The following is a 13,832-nucleotide window of genomic DNA, read 5'->3' as shown; positions in this document are numbered from 1 at the left end:
TTTTTAGTTGCGGCACCCTTTGGAAATTTGAACAAACTTGTGGCACACTACAAAATTAATTTTGTCACAATATTTGAATTTCTAACTTCGATGTGATAATTTGAAAAGTATAGATATTCGGTACGACAGGGAAGAACTGCAGAATATAATGTCATACAGATATTTTTTATATTATTAAAAAAATTTGTCCATCAATGGTGATAATCAGTATAGGCTAATTTCTAATGAAGAAACCAATTTATATGACAGATTTTAATGTAGGCTTTTATACATATGTAAACATTATTTAATTACCATTATAACTAGCTATCTCACAAATTTTTGCTCAGTGTTTTTTAAATTTTACAGTGGGGTAATTTTGGTGCAGTAGCATGAGATAGCTTGATTTCAAACTTTGAATTGAATAAAAAAATGACAAGTAAGCAGTCAGTAATAAAATAAGAACAAATAAAGAAATTAATAATGATAGCACAAATAAAAAATAACGACAGGCCTTCGAATTAAATAAATTACTTTTTAGTTTTTCAGGTAGGTCTAACAGTAGTGTTAAGATATTTAACTTTTTTTTTTTTTTTTTACCAATTATCCAAATAATGTTTAGTCCTAGAAAGCTATTATTATCAGAACACATGAGCATAACATAGCGGTTAGCAGATCAATGAATGAGAGGGCAGCGTTACCAGAGTTGCCCATATACCACACCATGTTACACCACAGTAGGGCTATTGCAGACAGAAACAATACTGTACTACATCGATGTTTCCTGTCGGCTCAATTTTTGAGTGGACTTTGCTGTTCCGATTCGCATGAACAGTTTACGAGTGGAGCGACTGAGCGGAGCGCACACGCATAGAGCGGGATAATACGCAGAGCGTCACACCACGTGAAAGTGAAACCTGAGTAGTGAACTAATTTTCGGCAGCCGAAATTTCGGCGCATTTCTAATTATTGGTGACATCAGAAATTGATATTATATAATAGATGCTTTTTTGAACATTTAAGCAATTTAAAAATATAAAAAAAAGATTTTTTTTTACATGGCACCCCTGCTCTCGACAGACGGCACCCCGGTTGGGAAACACTGCCCTAGAGGACGCAGTTCAAAGTTCCCATTAAAGGGAACATCTCAGGTTACTTATGTAACCATGGTTCCCTGAGTAGGGAATGAGACACTGCATCCTCTAGGTTTCTTGCCATGCTGCGGACACAAGCTTCAGACGAAGAAGTGAATGAAAAAAGCTTATACGAGGCTACTGTTTCAGCTATTAAAATAGTTCAGTTTTGTATGTAATGGAAAAGTGATTATATTTTGTTTAGTTTTTTTATAAAGTAAATATAGAAAAACATTTGGAGTATTTTTTGTTCATTAAATGTAAGTTATTTTGTTTTTTTAAGTAAAGGCTAGCAGCAGACAGTGAATTGATCATAGCCTATAGCCTATGTTTGATCAATTTAACCTTCTCAAATCATCACGACTTGTCTAAAATAAAGTCTATATATAAAACAGTTTAAGTATATCACATGTTAGTTTAAATGTTTAACCTATATAAATGTGCATATCCAATCATTTGCGGAGTGGAAGCTGAAACGCGCTCTGCATGACATGGAGGTGCCAGCGCGATCACTTGCATTTTTTTCTAACAGTGGAAACAACTTAAAATACGCAGTCATTTTTGCTCATAAAGGTAAGAGTAATACATCATTCTAAACTGTAAAGGGTCTAGTTTTATTTGTGTGCACTCACAATATCAACAAAACTTTTTATAAAATAAAGAAAACAAATGCTTTCTGCCGCCTCGGTCTTGAACAGGAGCGCTTCACGGTGATGAACCTAAACTCAGAGATGAGAAAAATATATAGAAAGCTTTAAATTACTACTTTAAAACGAAATAATTCAAATCGAAAATAGACTCCTAATAAAATAAACTCTTTCATTGTGTAATCCGTGCATTTCTCTCTAAAGTCACATCTAATTAGGAGATGGCGAGTCATTTTTTCATCACTATAATTGATGGAAGGCCCGATTATAATTTGCGTTTTATTTTATAATTCCGTACAGTTAAAAAATAAAACACTAATTATAATGGCATATATGCAAAACTTTGTCCTATAATTGTATAGCTGCTTTTTCTGATGTTTCTGTTGCTCTGTTCTGAATACCTTAAAATTTAAAGAATTTGCTGCAACGCAATTTTGTATGATATGTTAATTATTTATATTTTTTATCCATGCAGCAAATGCTTTAAAAAACAGCTTTAAAATTACTTTATTGCATTCCAGATGCTTCTGAAGTACTTTTACTTATATAACTGCTGAAATGTTTGCAGGGCAAATCTGAAGTCAGTCTGAGCGCTCATGGTACTCACAGTGCAGACATACACCTGCAGACGCCACTGACTCGGAAGGTTATTGTGGTAATAAACACCGTAAACAGCAAACGTTCACGTGTCCGCGCTTAATGCGCATATCCTATGAAAAGCATTTTAGGGGGCCCTTGGCTTTTGGGGTCGCCTACCTTTGCCTAATGGGTAAGTCTGCCCCTGCCCCAGCTAAACATTTATGGGGGACTGTGTGGGCCAGATGGGCTGAATTTTAGCACCAGTCCAGCCCTGATGATTCTCCTCTTCTAGGGCCAGAAAAAAGACCTTCTAATACAGACACCCTCGACAGCCTTGAATGTCAGCGGAGACCAGGACAACTAGATGAGCCCCAGAGACAGATCCCCCTGAAGACCTCATCACCTAGACAGCCATCGGGACAAGACCACAGGAACCAGACCAGTCCTCTGCACAATCTGACCTGTGTTGCAGCCTGCAATTAAACTGCTGGATTCATCTGGTCAGAGAAGAACGATGGAGTTTTGGTTCCATTGACACATGATTTTTCTGTTTAATACTGTAAAGCTGCTTTGACACAATCTGTAGTGTAAAAAGCACTATGTAAATACAGTGACTGGACTTTACTTGACTCAGTTCAGTATTTTTTAGTTCAGGTTTTTGTTTTTCTTCCCTGTCTCAGAGTAAACAGAGTTCCTCTTTCTCTGATCGGGATACAGGAGAGGAAGACCTGGAATCAGAGGATTCAGAATTCTGGCGGCTGCAGGAGGAGGCCTGTGTGGCTCAGGCATTGGCCCGTTCCATAGCCCGCATGCAGGTGGAGGTGGAGAGACAGCTAATGACAGAATTTTCTTTTTTTGGGTGTGAATTATCATTGTTGTTAATGGTCCATCTTTCTCAAACAACTGTTGTAATGGTTGTGGCAAATAAAAAGTAAACAATTCTGAATAAGAAACAAATACCAATCGTCTTTGAGTTTTATTTTCTTGCAAGAAAAGGCCAGCAGTCTTACAGTCACTTGGAGTGGCTGCAGAGTGTGACCGTGAACGAAAAGCATTCTTCCTCTCATATAGTCTCAACTTGCAGAATGTTATCTCTCTAGGCCAATGATGGTATTTTCAACCACATTCTTAGACTTGCTTATCCTATTCTATCTTTGGGTGGAGGCCCTCCTGTCACGTACCAACACCCTTTTACCATTCCATTACAATTCCATATTACAATAAGGATTGTGTGTGCTCTTTTACTCTCATACACATCTTAAAGATCAATAGCTGTTCTTTGTTCTGTTAAATCAGCAAAGAAGCATGTGACTCTAAGCAATACAGAAAATGCAAAATAACACACTGTTCAATAAGCATATCATATTAAAAAAAACATAACATTAATATTCCCCCCTTTTTATAATTAATTGATATAATAATACAGCATAGCTGATCAATCATTATATATTTATGCTATTCATCAGATTTTCACGTAAATGCCCACTCTTCCGGATCAGTGAAAATTTATACTAAGGCTGTTTTTTTGGATATAGGCATCCAATATGCAAGTAGTAACTTATGAAGTATGAAATGTTTTACTACGATTAATATTATCAGGATGACACATAAAATCATGACACCCAGTGTGCCATGCCTTAGCTTCATATATCATCTCCATTTTCCTAACCATATTTAGTTAGCTTTTAATGAAAGAAGGCAATTGTTTTACTTAATAGGCTCTATTTAACTACCTATTTAATAAGATCTAACCAGAAAAAGTTTTATAATTTAATCTATTGTTTTAAACAATGTCGTTTTTTAACTTCCGTATTACCTAGCTCTTCCCATAAGAATAACCTAGGCTGCTGACTTGGCATTAAATCGGTTACTATTAAAATAAATTAATCTAATCGAGTTATTTCTCGTCACCCCCAAAGTATTCTCAGTTCCCACCACTCATGAAATCATGGGCCCATGGAAAGAGTTGTGAACATGGAGTCTCTGTCCACAAACTTCTTCAAAGTTTATTATTACATCAGTAGATTATATAGATACATTGTAAGGGGTGGTGTAGTGGTTTATCCAATAAGAATTTTACACTAGATCATATAGGAATGTATAAGGAATACAGTTGGCAAACATATGGATATGCATTACATCTGTGTGTTATATAAAATGGGAATATGGGCTGGAAGTTCTGACCATATTAGGACTACATCTAGCAGAAGGATACCTCAACTCTGAGCAAAGGACAGACCGAACTCAATAACCTGGGTATGAGGAGGCCCCCACCATCATTTCACCATTTGAACCCAAGAACAAATATAGCTATGTGGGCATGCGTGTATACATTGAGAGGTAAGACTACAGAGAGTAAAGAGAGAGAACACAGAAGGGAGAAGGGAAAAGCACAAGGGGAGAGAAAGGAAGGGTAGAAAAAGGAGGGAGTGAGAGCACAGACAGGCAAACTCACAGAAATATTCTGGCAAAGAATGAGTAATTTCTTGTCCTATGACCTCTACAACTGCAAATGAAACCTTCCTAGGACCTCATCCTCCTTCATATCAGCAGATTCTGCTGCCTCCCCTTTATCCTGATAAATTTACTCAACAAATAACTATGCCAGAACCATCTGCAACACTCAAACCTCCACCTTATGGGTACCCTCAAGTGCTTCCGCAAGGGTTTTGGCCTTACTACTACTCTCGTTACCATTATCCTGGCAAGGGTTATCCCACAGCTGAGTCAGCAGAGGATCCTACTACAGATACCCATGCACCAACCCAGAAGCCTCAATTTCCAAAGTACCCCCATATGATTTGGCCATATCATCCCACAGCTAAGCCAGCAGAGAAACCTCCATCAGATGACCAAACGCCAGCCCAGAAGCCTAAGTGAGGGAAGATATGAAAAATGTTATTTCATGATCTCTAAATGTTAATGAGACAGACAGGTATTTAATTTAATAATAATAATATATGCATTTAGCAGACACTATCATCCAAAGCGACTTACAGTGCATTCAGGTTATCATTGTTTTTTACCAGTATGTGTGTTCTCTGGGAACTGAACCCACACTCTTTTGCACTGCTAATGCAATGCTCTACCACTGAGCCACAGGAACATAGGTGTTTATGTGTATCTATGTTATCCCACAGCTGAGCCAGCAGAAGAACCTACTATAGATGCATAAGTGCCAACCCAGAAACCTCAGTTTCCAAAATACCTCCATATGATTTGGCCATATCATCCCACATCTAAGCCAGCAGAGAAACCTCTATCAGATGCCCAAGCGCCAAACCAGAAGCCTCAATTTCCAAAGTACCCCCATTTGGCCAGATCACTACCCTCATCATGGCAAACCAAAGCCCAATGAGAAACCAGTTCCCACCACCACATCAGTTGCCCAAGCACCACCTGTATTAATACCCTGATGACCATTATCTAGTCAGACCAAAGCCCACAGAGAAGCCAGCACCAGCCATCCTCACACCTCCCCCACCAGGTTCGCCCAGAAACCTCAGAAACCGCAACTCCCATTGTACCCTGGAAGTCAGTTCCCTCAGTATAGCCATTACCCCAATTATCCTCTTTATTTACAGCAGTTTTATCCACAATACTCAGTGCAGCCTCCTAAAACTCCTACCGCATCACCTACAACCACCACTCCTCAACCCTGTACTACAACTGCAGCAGCTGAATGCAAACCTTCTGCCAACCAGCCTCCCAAAGAGCCACCCAAATACTATAAACCACCCAGCTATATTCGTTATGAAAAACACCCTTTCAAACTTCAATTTGTGGACTTTTGAGAATTTGATCCCAAATCCTTCCCATGAAATTTGAATGAGGTCTGAGGACGGCTATTTTGAATTAGGTTGGTAATGTATTGCATGTGGCAAAAGATTGCCTCCTGATTGAATGCTAATATAGGTTATGGAGTGACAGCAAAGTGGTTCCTGCTCATTCATTTTGTCCTTGTTCTCTCAAACATTCAATAAATCAAATGTCATCAAACATCCTTTGTCTTCTTCTTTTTTTCTTTTTTTTCCCCCTAAATCCAAAGTATTTGATTTAGGCCATTTATGTATCTGGTGAAATGTAAGGTGCCTGATAGTGGAGAACAAACCACTGTGGGGGAATGGTATTATGTGAGTTTCAAACATCTAGTGTGAAATTGATGCCATAACACAGATCTAGTTTACTGCCTTATTTAATTTTTAGTGGCTGTGTTTCTTTTTTTTTCTTCTTTTTTTTTTTTACTTTATTTTGTTTTTTAATATGACATTTGTTTTTCCAGAACAAAGGTCCAAAAAGAAAACGATAGTACGGTATACTAGTAGTTACAAATAAACATCTCTGATGCACAAAATAAAGGAGTTCCAAACAGATCACTTCGATAACATCAACAGGGTGTGAGAAAAAATAAAAATAAAAATTGAATACAAAAAATACTACAATAACAAAATAATAATATTTAGGTAAATAAATGTAAGAGTTACAAAGGTATAATGCAGTATAAAAAACAGAATAAATGAATAAAGTTATTACATTCCTAAGTGATCTAATACAGGCTTCCATATTTTCCAAAATATATCTAGCTTATCATTGTTAATAAATCGTAACTTCTCAATATGAATAATGCCCGCTAGTTCACTCAGCAACACATCGAATATTGGAACAATGTCAAGTTTCCACCTCTGAAGAATCAATTTCTTTACAAGAACCATAAATAAAGAAATACACTGCCTTTCATATGTACTAAAAGAAGGTACAAAAATCACCCCAAAAATGGCAATCATTGGATCTGGAACAATATCTTTTTTATACACTTTTGAAAGCAGGTCAAAAATATCAGTCCAGTACTTGTGAAGGTTACAACATGTCCAAAATGAATGTAGAAGTGTACCCTCCGCAACCTTGCGTTTATTGCAAACCGGTGACACTTCAGGGAAAATCTTATGTTTTTTAATATGACATTTGTTTTTCCAGAACAAAGGTCCAAAAAGAAAACGATAGTACGGTATACTAGTAGTTACAAATAAACATCTCTGATGCACAAAATAAAGGAGTTCCAAACAGATCACAGCGATAACATCAGCAGGGTGTGAGGAAAAAATTAATAAATAAAACATAAATAAGTAAATACAAAAATACTACAATAACAAGATAATAATATTTAGGTAAATAAATAACCAGCGTAAATAAGTAAAGTTATAACTTTCCAAGTGATCTAATACAGGTTTCCATATTTTCCAAAATATATCTAGCTTATCATTGTTAATAAATCGTAACTTCTCAATATGAATAATGCCCGCTAGTTCACTCAGCAACACATCGAATATTGGAACAATGTCAAGTTTCCACCTCTGAAGAATCAATTTCTTTACAAGAACCATAAATAAAGAAATACACTGCCTTTCATATGTACTAAAAGAAGGTACAAAAATCACCCCAAAAATGGCAATCATTGGATCTGGAACAATATCTTTTTTATACACTTTTGAAAGCAGGTCAAAAATATCAGTCCAGTACTTGTGAAGGTTACAACATGTCCAAAATGAATGTAGAAGTGTACCCTCCGCAACCTTGCGTTTATTGCAAACCGGTGACACTTCAGGGAAAATCTTATGCAATTTAGTTTTGCACATGTATACTCTGTGTAGAGATTTAAATTGAATTAAGTTGTGTCTAGTGTTAATTGAACAATCATGTATATTCTGTAAGCATTCCTCCCATTGCGCATCCTCAATAATGAAACCTAAATTCTCCTCCCATGCTTTCCTAATTGAAGTTGTGTCACTATCCACCAGATCAGTTAATACATTATAGAAATATGACACTGCTTTTGAGTTCCCGGCTTTAAATCGGTTTATTTCCTCAAATTTTCCATGCTTTTTTAGTTGTTCAAAATCAGGAAAACATTTTCTGACATAGTCTCTAATTTGCAGATATCTAAAAAAGTGAGAATTTGGTAACCCGAACTTTAATTGGAGCTTTTTAAAAGACAAGAAATGCCCATTCATATAAAGTGAGCCGACACAGCCTATTCCCTTCTGTTTCCAAAGCAAAAAAACCTTATCATTAAGAGCGGGAATGAAGGAGTGATTCAGACATATGGGGCTATCAAGATATACATTAGGAGCTTTAATATATATTTTAATTTGTTTCCAAATTTTTAAAGACTGGCCTGTAACAAAATTATTATTATAGATACGCTTACTAACCTTTCCTGGACTATTGCATAGTGCCTGCAGTGAAGAGTTAGAGCAAAGGGCTTGTTCAATTCTAAGCCATTCAGGTTGTTCACCGGTTCCTTCTGATGGATCATCATTCCACCAAGAGAATATATTCAAGTGTGCTGCCCAATAATATGCTTTAAAGAAAGGTAACCCAAATCCCCCTATCACCTTAGATTTAAAAAAGTGTTGTTTTTTAATTCTTGCTGTTTTATAATTCCATAAAAACTGAAAAATGATCTTGTCTAGTTGTTTAAAATAGGATTGTGGTATACATGAAGGGATAGACTGAAATAGGTGGTGGCTGTGTTTCTTTGCGAGATGCTTGTGCTCCTCCTCCCCCTTCCTTTTGTGCGTGTGATGCTGGTCTCAAGGGTGTAGCTCAGACACTGCAGTAGAAGGTAGGGCTTGGCTGCTGCACTATACAATGCGCTGAAAGATGGTGCACCAGGAAAAATGTGTTTACCAGGTAAGACAGGTCAATATATCTTGTATAGTCTTAAGCATTGTGGCATCTGTGTATGTGTGTCTGTAAGTGTGCATATCTATATTTGCTTCTTTTTTTGATGCTAAGAAAAGAATTTCCTTCTGAGTGAAGGATGTTAAAAAGCTTGTAGATTTAGTTTTGAAGAAAATGTGCTGCTTGAATTAGAACTAATTTTACCCATCTCACACAAGGTCATATTTTTCATTTGTGTGGATGGCTGCATTTACTTGGCATTAACTGCTAGTCTGTGGCAACATCTCATCCACTAATGAAAGCTATCAAATCTTGCTGTTACCATTCTTCAGAATGTACAGGAAACCTGGTTTACAGATTGTTAATATTACATCACAAGCTGAGTTATTGATGTTTCTCATTAGCCTCTGTAGTTTTTGAGTGCATCATGAATCAGCCTCTCCTCTACCCTGCGTATCCTTTTATCGAAATGTTAATATCAGTGGAACTGGCGTGCAATCAGCCTGAAAATGGAATGTGGGCAGCAGGGTTGAGAAAAATAAGTGTGCCTATTGATATAGGAAGGGAAAATTATTGAAAGTTATTGACCATAGTAGGCCTTTTGATTAGGCTATACTGGAGTTGAGTGCAAAGCGTTTTTTATGTTAGTCATTCTGAGCACCAGAAGGCAACTGTGTTGCCGTGGCAATAAATTGAGCGTAGTATGAAGATCTGAGAGAACATTTTATTCTTGCCAATATAGTGTCATCACATCAGGAATGGTTGCACAGTTATGTATTTACCCATCTAACAGAGAACATTTGTTCAAAGTTATCTGTTTTTAATAATGTTTTTAAACGTTAATATAACATTTGTTCAAAGTTATCTGGTTTTAATAATGTTTTTAAAACATTAACACAAAAACATTATGCATCGTTTATGGAACTGTTGGATGTTCTTGTAACATTTTTTTTAAATATTACTACTGGTTTCAAAATGTTCAGGGAACATATCAAAAGTAACATTCCCACAATGTTTGCAAAATGATAACAGGAGTGTTTGCACATTCACATAACCAAGAAAAAAAAGATGTTTTGAACACTAATATTATTTTCATAACTTAATGGGAATGTTAGAAAAACGCTCTTAGAACATATTTTTTAATAGCTGGGTATGTGTTTGTGTGGGTATGTTTGCCGAGCACCTGTGCTCTTCCCATGTGTACTGCTTCTGGTTTCTCTCCTTTTTTTCTCTTCATCTCTGTAATTTGCCGTTTATTGAGGCAGCAGTGATTTAGACTCAAGCACAAAATTAGAATTTATATCATACATTCCCATCCACACTCCCAGCATCAGCTTGTCTCTTTTTTCCACACCAATACCTTCATGCCCTTGAAATCCAGCACGTTATTTAAACTGTCATGAGCATTCAGTAGCCGCTGTAGGTAGCTGTATGAAAGTGGATGACATCTATTTTAAAATGCCACATCAAATATTCCTGTTGTGAGACTGTGTCTGTGAGCGTTCTCTTCATTTATTGAAGTCGACTGTGTTTTCGTCAGGCCCAGAGGAATGAGAGGGAGTCCATTAGGCAGAAGCTGGCCCTTGGCAGTTTCTATGACGACGGACCGGTTACCTTTACTGGCTGCAGCAAGAGCAGCAAAAACGGCCTGTCCTCACGGTCAGTGTGAGCTTGTGTTCAGTGTATTGGTGTTGTGTCTTATGTAATATTGACTCTTTTTTTTGGGGGGGGGGGGATGACACTGTATGCACTTCTGGTCAGAGGTTTGAAATAAATGAAAAGTTTTTGGCTCTTACGCTCACCAAGGCTGCATTTATTTGATTAAAAATACAGTAAATGCGGTAATGTTGTGAAATATTATTACAATTTAAAATGACAGTTTTCTATTTTAATATATTTTAAAATGTAATATATTCCTGTGATCACATGGAGGGTCAGCTTTGCAATCACAGAAATAACTTACATTTAAAATATATTAACATGAAAAACAACTAGTTAAATTGTAATAATATTTCACAATATTACTGTTTTTACAGTATTTGTTATTAAAGGGGTCATATGATGCTGCTAAAAATAACATTATTTTGTGTATCTGATGTAATGAAATGTGTTTATGCGGTTTAAGGTTAAAAAAACACATTATTTTCCACATACTGTACATTATAGTTTCTCCTCTATGCCCCGCCTTTCTGAAACGCTTCGATTTTTACAAAGCTCATCTCTCTGAAAAGGCGAGGTGTGCTCTGATTGGCCAGCTATCCAGTGCGTTGTGATTGGTCGAATTCCTCAAGCGTGTGACGGAAATGTTATGTCCCTTACCATATTGTGATGCCTGCGGCAACCACATGTGACGACCCTGGGCTGGACTCTGCTTCGTCCACGGTGAAAGCCGATCCGGCGATCGACAGCGCGAAGTTGAAGAATTTCCTCAGCGACCAGCGCGGATCAGCTCCAGGCATGACGAAGCGATATCGTCCTCTTTTGGAAGGCCAAACAAAGTAGTTTCGCTTTCACAGCGCCTTCACGAAATGGCGGCGGCAGCAACAATACTACAACGAGAATAAAAGTTATGCCTTCTTTCTTTGCGTGAACATTTGGGCGGAGCAAATCTTCCCACATAGTGAGGTAGACATGTGGGGGCGTGTTAGAACGAGCCGTTTTAGGTAGGCGTGGTTGACTCTTGACTTTTATAAAGAATATCTCTTTGGATTTGAGACTTTAGTCTTTGCAACTTTACAGATCTTCTTTATGCACCAAGAGCTTGTAACACTCCAAAGAGAAAGGACAAATTTAAATCGTATCATATGACCCCTTTAAATAAATGCAGTCTTCAATTATAAGAGACTTCTTTCAACAATATTTTAAAAAATCACAATTATTCTAAACTTTTGACAAATAATGTAGCAACTGGTAAAAAGAAAAAAAAGCTACATATTTTATAAGGTTCAGCAGATAATATTTTTGGTGTTATCCCATTTGCCACTAGATAACAAAGCACCATTTCTCCAGTGCGTTTCACCATGAGGCACATCAGTCTTTGTGGGCTGGGCTTGTAATCGTCTCACTGTATCATTGCATACCAAATGTATAATTTGTTTGCAGCTTATAATTCATGGAAACTTTAGCAGTCAACCCCATTTCTCACTCAACATCTGAGTGTGCTTTGTTTCAACGGTTTGATCAAACAAATGTTTGACAGAAAAACTGGAAAAAAACTTACTTTGTGGCTATTTTAGTCTGCTGTGCTCATTGTTTAATGTTTGGAGACCTTTGAGAATGAAGAGAGTCTGTTGACTTGACACATTTTCTCAAGAATAACATGGGGAGGGAATTTAAACATTGCTGATGTGGAGAGTGAAAATATCAGCAGTTAATCTGCAAAATAATAAGGCCAAAATCTGCTCCTTAAGAGATCAGTGTCTATAGTTATCACTTATAATTGTCATATGTACATTTACCTAACTTTATATATATATACACACTAAATAAACACTAGCTTTCTATTTTTTCTATTCTATCTACTTGTTTTTCTTTGTGTGTGTGTATATATGTGTGTGTGTGTGTGTGTGTGTGTATAATATATGTATGTATGTGTATGTATATATATATATACACACACCTTGCTACGTGTACTGCGTTAGGCTAACCGAGACTTGTCATTTGCACTTATATATGGTTGCTCTTTTGTTAGTTTAGACTGCTTTTATTGTCCTCATTTGTAAGTCGCTTTGGATAAAAGCATCTGCTAAATGACTAAATAAATAAATACAATATATATATACACACTTTTAGATTACTTTTGACCTAACTTGTTTATCACATTGATTTATATAGGATAATCTTGTAAAAAAAATTATATAAAAATACAAACAGTAAGAAAATATATTCCATTCATTGTAATTAGCAACATGAGGTTAAACATTCAATTACATTACATCAAGGTTTTCCAAACTGGGGTTAAAGGAACTGCAGGCCCAGGGGTTCGTGAGTTTAATAAAAATATAATAATTCATAAAAATGTAAAAATAAAATTCATTTTAAAATGACATCAATCAATATAAAACACTTTTTTACATTTAAATTAAATTAAATTAATTAATCTTAATTTAACACATAAATTAAATATTTTATTTGTTTACCTGCATGTCATGTGTACATTAACCAATGACAGAGAACCATGAACATTCAAATGTGATTTAATTATTAAAATATTTCATTTTAAATCTCAGGGGTACTTCAAGTAAATATATTACGGGAAAGAGGTTCAGATGACAAAAAAAGTTTGGGAATGCCTGCATTACAAGTAAATAAGTGTAGTGAACAGCACATTCCAGGGCCCAGTTTATGGCGGGCCCCTCTCTGACTACAATAGTGGACAAAGGTTTGATACATTTTGATTGGAATTTGGTGGACTAACATAAGCAAACTGTCCAACGCCATCAGATAAAGATGCCAGGACAAAAGCCAGACACCTCTTAGAGGGCAAGAAGAAGATCTCTAGTACCAAGCCCAGGAAGGGCAGGACTTCTCACTGAACAAAATGCAGTTTCTGCCCTTCACCCACCCAGAGACTGATTCCTAAGGTTCTGGTCTGTGAAAAAATGTAAAAATAAAAATTCCTTAATTCTGAGCCTCTGGCACATGAGGGAAAAGGCAATAACGGATACCAAGTCCTGAATCTCCAGCTTTTGAGGAAGCAACAGATACAACCACGTTCTGAGCCTCCAGCCTGTGAGGAAAGAGAAACTCTATGTTCAGACTTCAGAGTCTTCGTCCCGTGAGACAACAACAGATGCAGCACATCCTGAGTCTC

At 36.6% G+C, this 13,832-nt stretch overlaps 1 long non-coding RNA gene across 1 annotated transcript in view; it reads left to right on the top strand.

Annotated features, from left to right (window-relative positions):
* Nucleotides 1–8,927: 8,927 nt before the first annotated feature.
* The window catches only part of LOC107566462 (uncharacterized), a 10,822-nt gene continuing 5,917 nt past the window's right edge, over nt 8,928–13,832 (top strand). Inside the window, exons 1-2 of the long non-coding RNA XR_001606513.1 lie at nt 8,928–9,028; nt 10,560–10,678. This is a non-coding gene — a long non-coding RNA (uncharacterized lncRNA). The remainder of the gene's footprint in view (nt 9,029–10,559; nt 10,679–13,832) is intronic.

This window comes from Sinocyclocheilus grahami, unplaced genomic scaffold, assembly GCF_001515645.1.
Source record: "Sinocyclocheilus grahami isolate Dianchi unplaced genomic scaffold, SAMN03320097.WGS_v1.1 scaffold1077.1, whole genome shotgun sequence".
Classification (NCBI taxonomy): domain Eukaryota; kingdom Metazoa; phylum Chordata; class Actinopteri; order Cypriniformes; family Cyprinidae; genus Sinocyclocheilus; species Sinocyclocheilus grahami.
Note: the sequence above shows the minus strand (reverse complement) of the source record. Positions and strands in the feature narration are given on the sequence as shown.